This window comes from Salmo salar, chromosome 08 (genome assembly GCF_965601325.2).
Source record: "Salmo salar chromosome 08, fSalSal1, whole genome shotgun sequence".
NCBI lineage: Eukaryota > Metazoa > Chordata > Actinopteri > Salmoniformes > Salmonidae > Salmo > Salmo salar.
In genome coordinates, this window is record NC_138298.1 from 35,577,143 (window position 1) to 35,586,729 (window position 9,587).

The window sequence follows — 9,587 nt, forward strand, 5'->3', positions numbered from 1 at the left end:
GACTGTAATTCATTTGCCAGAATTGTACATAATTATGACATAACATTGAAGGTTGTGCAATGTAACAGCAATATTTAGACTTAGGGATGCCACCCGTTACATCAAATATTGAACGGTTCCGTATTTCACTGAAAGAATAAACGTTTTGTTTTCTAAATTATAGTTTCCGGAATTGACCATATTAACGACCTAAGGCTCGTATTTCTATGTGTTATTATATTATAATTAACTCTTTGATTTGATATTTGATAGAGCAGCCTGACTGAGCAGTGGTAGGCAGCAGCAGGCTCGTAAGCATTCATTCAAACAGCACTTTCCTGCATTTGCCAGCAGCTCTTCGCTGTGCTTCAAGCATTGTGCTGTTTATGACTTCAAGCCTATCAATTCCTGAGATTAGGCTGGCACATATTGCACTTTTACTTTCTTATCCAAAACACTTTGTTTTTGCATTATTTAAACCAAATTGAACACGTTTCATTATTTATTTGAGACTAAATTGATTTGATTGATGTATTATATTAAGTTAAAATAAAAGTGTTCATTCAGTATTGTTGTAATTGTCATTATTACAAATATATATAAAAATCGGACGATTAATCGGTATTGGCTTTTTTTGGTCCTCCAATAATCGGTATTGGTGTTGAAAAATCATAATCGGTCGACCTCTAGTCATTATGGCCAAACAGTTCTATTTTTGTTTCATCAGACCAGTGGACATTTCTCCAAAAAGTACGATCTTTGTCCCCATGTGCAGTTGCAAACCGTAGTCTTACTTTTTTATGGCGGTTTTGGAGCAGTGGCTTCTTCCTTGCTGAGCGACCTTTCAGGTTATGTTGATATAGGACTCGTTTTACTGTGAATATAGATCATTTTGTACCTGTTTCCTCCAGCATCTTCACAAGGTCCTTTGCTGTTCTGGGATTGATTTGCACTTTTCGCAAGAAAGTATTTTAATCTCTAGGAGACAGAACGTGTTTTCTTCCTGAGTGGTATGACGGCTGCGTGGTCCCGTGTTGTTTATACTTGCATACTATTGCTTGTACAGATGAACGTGGTACCTTCAGGCATTTGGAAATTGCTCCCAAGGATGAACCAGACTTGTGGAGGTCTACAATTTTTTTCTGAGGTATTGGCTGATTTCTTTTGATATTCCCATGATGTCAAGCACAGAGGTACTGAGTTTGAAGGTAGGCCTTGAAATACATCCACAGGTACACCTCCAATTGACTCAAATTATGTCAATTAGCATATCATAAGCTTATAAAGCCATGACATAATTTTCTGTAATTTTTCAAGCTGTTTAAAGGCACAGTCAACTTAGTGAATGTAAACTTGACCCACTGGAATTGTGATACAGTGAATTATAAGTGAAATAATCTGTCTGTAAACAACTGTTGGAAAAATGACCTGTAATCCACAAAGTAGATGTCCTAAACGACTTGCCAAAACTATAGTTTGTTAACAAGAAAATTATGGAGTGGTTGAAAAACAAGTTTTAATGACTCCAAGCTAAGTGTATGTAAACTTCCGACTTCAACTGTATGTATTACAATTATACACTTCAACAGTGTTTACCAATCTTGGTCCTGGGACATCAATGGTTACACATTGTAACTAACAGACTAGAAACAGGGTTTAAACAGTTAAAGGCTGATTTGTAATTCATATATACAGAAAAACAGTACACTACACTTCCTATGCATCATGTAAATAGTCTCACACCGGTTCATCTCAAATCTAATGCCCTTCATCTGCATTGATCTGATGAACACAGGATAGGTGGAGTATTTCATTAGATGAGACTTAATTTCAACCAGTAGAGAATGTGAAATGCTTTATTGAAAAGCTCATTTATCCAAGTGTTATAAATACAAGTTCAATCTGTACTTCAATGCACATGTGTTGTGCATTATAAAAACAGAGGAAGAAAGAGGTGTAAAAGACAGAAAGGGAAAGAGGTAAGCACATAGGAGCAGGGAAGGCAGCACATGATTAATGAATCACAGTGCTACCTAAATATTCTCTCAGTTCATCACAATTAAACAATAGTGTCTCTCGTCGGCCCAAAGGTTCTTAAAAGCAGGTGAGGTGGCGATGATGAGACTGGGGGTTGGCATCCTCTCACATCAAAACATATCTGCAGACGAGAGACAGATGGAGAGAGAGAGAGAGCATATTTAAGCCTCGTTTTTATTTTTTATTCTAACATCAATCAGGAGGTGAAATGCAAAACTGACCTATCTGTATTTCAATGTAAAGCATCTCTTTAATAATACTTCCTGTTGACCTGACCAAGTGACCTCTCAAATCTGATCATGCTGTGCCCCCTATGTAGCCAGTTCAGATGCAGGAGGGGTTCACCAACACAGCTGATATAACCTAGAGGATTTAGGGAGAAGGGGAGAGAGGGATGAAGTGAAGGAGAGAGACTGTTATTGAGAAAAGAAGGTAGTTAAAGCGAGAACCACTGCTCTTCATTGGGACCTATGTAGACAGGCTTTCACAGCTCTCTGTATCTGAGGCCCGAAAACCTCACAAGAAACATACTTCATTACAGTGAAATTATACCGTACTGAATATAATGTTACTATTATCTCCATCCTCACTTCTAGGGACAGGAAGTACACAAAAGTACCTGCCCTATCCAGAATAGTCTACTCTCTCACTTTGACAGTTGGGGCTGCTATCATATCACCCTCCAAGGCTGTTAGCTAGCTACCTACAAATGCATTTGGAGTTAGTTTTTTACAGTGATAAATACATCAAGATACCGAGCTAATATGATGTTAGGAAGCTGGTGATATTTAATTAACTTGGCTAGCTATCTATACAGTATATAACGTTGGCAAGATAGCTAACTAGCTAGTTAATTTAGCAGCTCATTTGTGTTAGCCTGCACAGTAGCTAGTTAGCTAATAATACATAGTTTAAAAAAAAAACATTTTTGTAATGTATTTACTTAGTTGAATAGGTTCTGCCAGCCATGTGGATAATTGGAAACAGGGCAGCAGTTTGTTAGTCACCAGAGCGTTTTAGAGGATATTACTATTGAACTATGTACCCCTTTAATAACCAGATCTTCATACAAACTTGCTGTGCTGAATTCTTGACGCACAATCAAACTGGCTGCCATATGCTGCCAGCACGTCCACAAGCGAGTCACAATGGGCGGCCTCAGCAGTTTACCACTATCTAGTGTACATGCAACGTTTAAGTTCACGTTAGCTACTTCTGTGGCTTGAGACTGCTAGCTAACAATAAACGGACCGGAGGGAGTATGTCAGACCCCCCTAAAAGAGGCTTAGCCCCCCCATCCATTAATGTCTAGTGATGTCCCTGGCTGGCGGTGATGTGATCAGCGGCTGTCTGTCAACCAATAGCCTACTATGCTGTGTTATTAGCTAGAGCTAGACAGTCTGAGTACACTACATCCTGAATAGACACGAACATGTGTGTCTGAAATGCACCTTTAACTTCAGTTGGAGCTGAAACGACGGATAGATATCTCGATTGAGGATAAAGTCAGTATTTAGCTAAGTTATTAGCTGTTTTGCTCACCAAAGACGTAACAAAGTGAAAATGTAAAGTTACCATCAACCTCGCGCGCAATGTAGATCTCAAAGCCTCAGTTCCGGGAGAGTAGTGGGTGAAACCATTCACTTCAGGAAAAGGGGTGATATAATTAACGTTTCCTTTCATTATGTGTTACTGAATTGATAAAAATATTTGCTGCCATTGTAGTAAGGTTGATAATACGAGCGGTCTTCGGACTTACCATTTTTGTATTATTTTCTTTGAAAGAACAACTAGTGGGTTTTGAGTGGTTCTCCCCTATTTGGGAAGTTGGTCTGCCTGCTCCTCAGGCTGAGAGAGATATTCTGACAGCAGGTTCTAGTCCTCTTCCTCTGTATATAAAAACTGTTTAAAACTCTATAACACAATAGTGGTTTTGGAAAACTGGTTCATATATCCTAAAGTCAATGGCGAATGTGGTTATGTATATTTTTATTTTGCCGTTCATAAATTGAAGACCTATTTCAGCAAGTTAACCAGGTTTCTGCTTGTTTAGCTAGCCGTGATAATGACGAGCTAACTAGCACCGTTGGTCACTGCACTACAATGTGTCACGCAGCTATTACCAGCAGGTGATTTACCAGCAGGTGACTTATTGAAATATTAACTTCATGTTTATTTTCTTACTACCTTGAAATGTTTATATAAAAAGGGTTGCACTTGTGCTCTGTATTTATGGATTAATATCACTTCACATTGAGGGCATGTGTCACTACTGTTGCTCCTTTCTAAATGATATCTTGTGTCCTACCTAACCATGTATCACTACTGTTGCTCCTATCTAAATGATATCTTGTGTCCTACCTAACCAGTGAACGTGTGGCTGTGACCGTCCTGTCAGGGCCTGTCATCACTGTTTGATATCTTTTACTGCAGATAAAAACTGAGTCAACCTGAAGTGTGGGTGTCCGTGTGCCTTTCTTCTGGGGGGCTGTGTGAAGTTGGTTACACCAGGTGCCTGTACTATATAAACACTGCTAATCCAACCATAGTACTAGGTGCCTGTACTATATAAACACTGCTAATCCAACAATAGTGCTAGGTGCCTGTACTATATAAACACTGCTAATCCAACAATAGTGCTAGGTGCCTGTACTACAGAAACACTGCTAATCCAACAATAGTGCTAGGTGCCTGTACTATATAAACACTGCTAATCCAACAATAGTGCTGGTGCCTGTACTATATAAACACTGCTAATCCAACAATAGTGCTAGGTGCCTGTACAATATAAACACTGCTAATCCAACAATAGTGCTGGTGCCTGTACTATATAAACACTGCTAATCCAACAATAGTGCTAGGTTCCTGTACTACAGGTGCCTGCACACTTAATTAAAGGGGAACTACTCTCAAAAACCTAAATTTCTTAGATTTTTCCCAAACCTCAATTGTCGTCTCCTGATGTGGTTTAAGCATTGTTATATACTTAGAACATACAATTATATTGTTTTTCTGTTTAAAACAGTCAGACTTTGAGAACAAAAACCTGAAGAAAAAAAAGAGACATTTTGAAACCTGTGAATTTCTGACTCAGTTTCTCTGTTTCAATAATAGTTATTCTATTATCCTACTGAACAGTACAGCTTGGGTTGGTCTACTATTATCCTACTGAACAGTACAGCTTGGGTTGGTCTACTATTATCCTACTGAACAGTACAGCTTGGGTTGGTCTACTATTATCCTACTGAACAGTACAGCTTGGGTTGGTCTACTATTATCCTACTGAACAGTACAGCTTGGGTTGGCCTGACTGTTAAAGACCAATATGGGATTCATCATTTGGGGTCATTGTCACGACCGTTGTTGAATGGACCAAGGCGCAGCGGGTTGAGTGCTCATCTTAACTTTTATTGTGAACACGACTAATAAACAAAACGAACAAACAGTCGTACCAAGAACAACCTCCCACAATTCCCAAAGCAAACATACTCCTAATTATAGGACCTTCAATCAGAGGCAACGATACACAGCTGCCTCCAATTGAAGGCCGCAATCCCAAATACCTAAACAGAATTAAACACCCTAGAACAGACATAGAACATTACAACATAGAACTAAACCAAACACCCCGGAATACATAAATCAAACGCCCCTCTACATAAACACACACTCAAAACCATATAAAACAAACACCCCCTGTCACGTCCTGACTAAACTAATTACAAATAACCCCTTTACTGGTCAGGACGTGACAGTAAAGGGAAAAAAAGCAGGCACCCTGCTTTTCACACAGGGTGCCTTTCCTTCACTGGGCCGTTTGGAAAATGTTTTGCTTAGAGTACTGTATACCCACTTCTCCAGGCACCACTACAACACTGACCTACACAACAGCTTTCAACATACCAGTATTTAGTTGTCAAACTTTCTAAAGAAATGCTTGTATAAATAATACAATATTAAAATACGTCAAATTATCCATTTATTTGTTTCTAAAGTGGTTGCAATGCTGTGAAAAACAGTACTGCACTACTGTGCTAAAATAATTCAAAGTTGAGCTTGTCTTTGCAGGGGGACTCTTATTTAGAAGAAAATAATCTGAGGTCGTGCGCCAGCATATTACCCTGCTGCTAGCAGAACGGTAATATAGGTTTTTAACCTAGAATATTTGTACGGTGTGCTGCGAGGTACAAACTGCAGAGATCTCTATATAGAGTGAGATCAAAAAGAGGTTATTTCCACAAGGGGCGACAAACGCCAGTTAATATTCCAGAATAGAGCACCACAGAATTTATAGGCTCCCTTTGCCAGGTGGTCAATGTGGAGATCCTCCGGCCTGGGCCAAAAGTATTTACTGCTTCCTGAACTGTGCAATCGTTCACTACTCCCCATGACGTGTACAAGCATTAGATTGGTGAAGGCGTAGGTTATAGCATGAGTTTCCATACTAATCAATTATTGTAAAATCATGTCCATGAAGGGAGGTGAGCAAGTGCACACTTTGGGAGGAAGGAGATGTTATTGGGGCACAGCCCAGGTATGCAGACGTTTCCCCAGCCACGCACCATTTCAACCAATATATCAAATGTTTTATGATGAGCCAATTTTACTTCAGGTGTTTCAGTGGTGGTCTGGAACAAAATCCTGCAAAGCCTGAATCCCTCCAGGGTTGGTGGGTGACTGTATCTCTCCAGGGTTGGTGGGTGACTTCTGGATCCTGACCAGACATGGAGTAGTTGGCTCTGCATTTACACTCACAGCAAACCCACCTATCACCACACACACACACACACACACACACACACACACACACACACACACACACACACACACACACACACACACCAGGACAACAATACATCAGTCTATGTGGAGGATAAATAACTACATTGATGTCTTCTCTTCTCTCTTTCTATTTATTTGTAGTTTCTCACTGTTTGAATTAGCAGGTGATATTATTAGCCCCTCATCTGTGTGTGTGAGAGAGAGAAAGACAAACAGAAAGAGAGAGACAGACGAGTCCCCTACGCAAGCACGACCTAAAGCTCTGTTCACAAACACAAACAGACCCCACAGAGCCCCAGGACAGCAAACATATTATACCCAACCAAATCATGAGAAAACAAAAAGATAATTACTTGACATATTGGAAAGAATTAACAAAAAGAGCAAACTAGAATGTTATTTAGCCCTAAACAGAGAGTACACAGTGGCAGAATACCTGACCACTGTGACTGACCAAAACGCAAGTCTTGCTATTGAGAAAGGCCGCCGTAGGCAGACCTGAAATCAAAATGTATTAGTTACGAGCCCCTAACCAACAATGCAGTTAAAAGTAACAAGTAATTAAAGAGCAGCAGTAAAATAACAATAGCAAAACTATATACAGGTGGGTACCTGGCTGTCAAGAGAAGACAGGCTATGTGCACACAGCCCACAAAAAGAGGTGGAAACTGAGATGCACTTCCTAACCTCCTGCCAAATGTATGACCAGTTAATTCATACTGTATGTTGTAGTCTGTCCAAGAGGGGAATCACACAAGACTGATCTCAGTTAATTCATACTGTATGTTGTAGTCTGTCCAAGAGGAGAATCACACAAGACTGATCTCAGTTAATTCATACTGTATGTTGTAGTCTGTCCAAGAGGGGAATCACACAAGACTGATCTCAGTTAATTCATACTGTATGTTGTAGTCTGCCCAAGAGGAGAATCACACAAGACTGATCTCAGTTAATTCATACTGTATGTTGTAGTCTGTCCAAGAGGGGAATCCCACAAGACTGATCTCAGTTAATTCATACTGTATGTTGTAGTCTGTCCAAGAGGGGAATCACACAAGACTGATCTCTGTTAATTCATACTGTATGTTGTAGTCTGTCCAAGAGGGGAATCACACAAGACTGATCTCAGTTAATTCATACTGTATGTTGTAGTCTGTCTAATAATTAAATCACACAAGACTGACAGCCTGTAATTTTATTAAAAGCATTCAGTTGATTACATGGCAGTTTAGAGAGAAACATCATAGCAATAATCTACATCATAATCAATAATCAATATCATAACATTTATAATCAATAACATATATATACTACTAACAACATCATAACAATAATCTACATCATAATCAATTATCAATATACTACTAACACAAATAATCTACATCATAATCAATATCATAAGGTAAACCCCAACAACAAACAAAAATGACTTGAGAAAAATGTTTCATAATACAAAGAATGACCAGATGATTATAATAATACATGGACGAATAATGGAAACACTTCAAGATAAAGAATCTAAGAGACACTAAATAAGATAAAGAATCTAAGAGACACTAAATAAGATAAAGAATCTAAGAGACACTAAATAAGATAAAGAATCTAAGAGACACTAAATAAGATAAAGAATCTAAGAGACACTAAATAAGATAAAGAATCTAAGAGACACTAAATAAGATAAAGAATCTAAGAGACACTAAATAAGATAAAGAATCTAAGAGACACTAAATAAGATAAAGAATCTAAGAGATACTAAATAAGATAAAGAATCTAAGAGACACTAAATAAGATAAAGAATCTAAGACACTAAATAAGATAAAGAATCTAAGAGACACTAAATAAGATAAAGAATCTAAGACACTAAATAAGATAAAGAATCTAAGAGACACTAAATAAGATAAAGAATCTAAGAGACACTAAATAAGATAAAGAATCTAAGAGACACTAAATAAGATAAAGAATCTAAGAGACACTAAATAAGATAAAGAATCTAAGAGACACTAAATAAGATAAAGAATCTAAGACACTAAATAAGATAAAGAATCTAAGAGACACTAAATAAGATAAAGAATCTAAGAGACACTAAATAAGATAAAGAATCTAAGAGATACTAAATAAGATAAAGAATCTAAGAGACACTAAATAAGATAAAGAATCTAAGACACTAAATAAGATAAAGAATCTAAGAGACACTAAATAAGATAAAGAATCTAAGACACTAAATAAGATAAAGAATCTAAGAGACACTAAATAAGATAAAGAATCTAAGAGACACTAAATAAGATGAAGAATCTAAGAGACACTAAATAAGATAAAGAATCTAAGAGACACTAAATAAGATAAAGAATCTAAGAGACACTAAATAAGATAAAGAATCTAAGAGACACTAAATAAGATAAAGAATCTAAGAGACACTAAATAAGATAAAGAATCTAAGAGACACTAAATAAGATAAAGAATCTAAGACACTAAATAAGATAAAGAATCTAAGAGACACTAAATAAGATAAAGAATCTAAGAGACACTAAATAAGATAAAGAATCTAAGAGATACTAAATAAGATAAAGAATCTAAGAGACACTAAATAAGATAAAGAATCTAAGAGATACTAAATAAGATAAAGAATCTAAGAGACACTAAATAAGATAAAGAATCTAAGACACTAAATAAGATAAAGAATCTAAGAGACACTAAATAAGATAAAGAATCTAAGACACTAAATAAGATAAAGAATCTAAGAGACACTAAATAAGATGAAGAATCTAAGAGACACTAAATAAGATGAAGAA

At 37.2% G+C, this 9,587-nt stretch overlaps 1 long non-coding RNA gene across 3 annotated transcripts; it reads right to left on the reverse strand.

The window, feature by feature from the left end:
* Positions 1-1,817: 1,817 nt before the first annotated feature.
* Positions 1,818-3,650, reverse strand: LOC145881549 (uncharacterized). Of its 3 annotated transcripts, none has more exons than XR_014393112.1 (3): positions 3,592-3,650; positions 2,238-2,379; positions 1,818-2,137 (listed from the first exon to the last, which is right to left on the reverse strand). It is a non-coding gene; the product is annotated as an uncharacterized LOC145881549 (long non-coding RNA). The 3 variants fall into 3 exon arrangements; XR_014393111.1 differs by having other exon boundaries at positions 3,559-3,650; XR_014393113.1 differs by lacking the exon at positions 3,592-3,650 and adding an exon at positions 2,960-3,551.
* Positions 3,651-9,587: the final 5,937 nt, after the last annotated feature.